Source organism: Athene cunicularia (genome assembly GCF_003259725.1).
Source record: "Athene cunicularia isolate RWA chromosome 5 unlocalized genomic scaffold, athCun1 chr5_part1, whole genome shotgun sequence".
NCBI lineage: Eukaryota > Metazoa > Chordata > Aves > Strigiformes > Strigidae > Athene > Athene cunicularia.
Window position 1 is genome coordinate 24449610 of NW_020799101.1, and position 364 is coordinate 24449973.

The following is a 364-nucleotide window of genomic DNA, read 5'->3' on the forward strand; positions in this document are numbered from 1 at the left end:
TATTCACTTACTCCCTGTGCTAATCTCTTTATTTGCCCATCTCTTTCTTATATACACATGCACACGCATAGGCAAATTCATCCCCAGACAACTTCTCCCCCATCCTGCCAACAGCTTGTCATATCAACACAACAGCACTGAAAGAGGAATTTTTTTTTACTATATTCTAAAATATGAAGCCAGAATTTTGACACTGACAAATCATAAGCATCAATTTGCAGGAGCATTTTAATGAGAATGTGAGGGATAATCTGCTTCACCATTCTTCCGTTCCAGTGGAAAACAGGTCCTTTCCTTTTTCCTTACCCTTTTCCTTACCCTTTCCCTTTCGCCTTGCCTTGCCTTGCCTTTTGCCTCGCCTCTT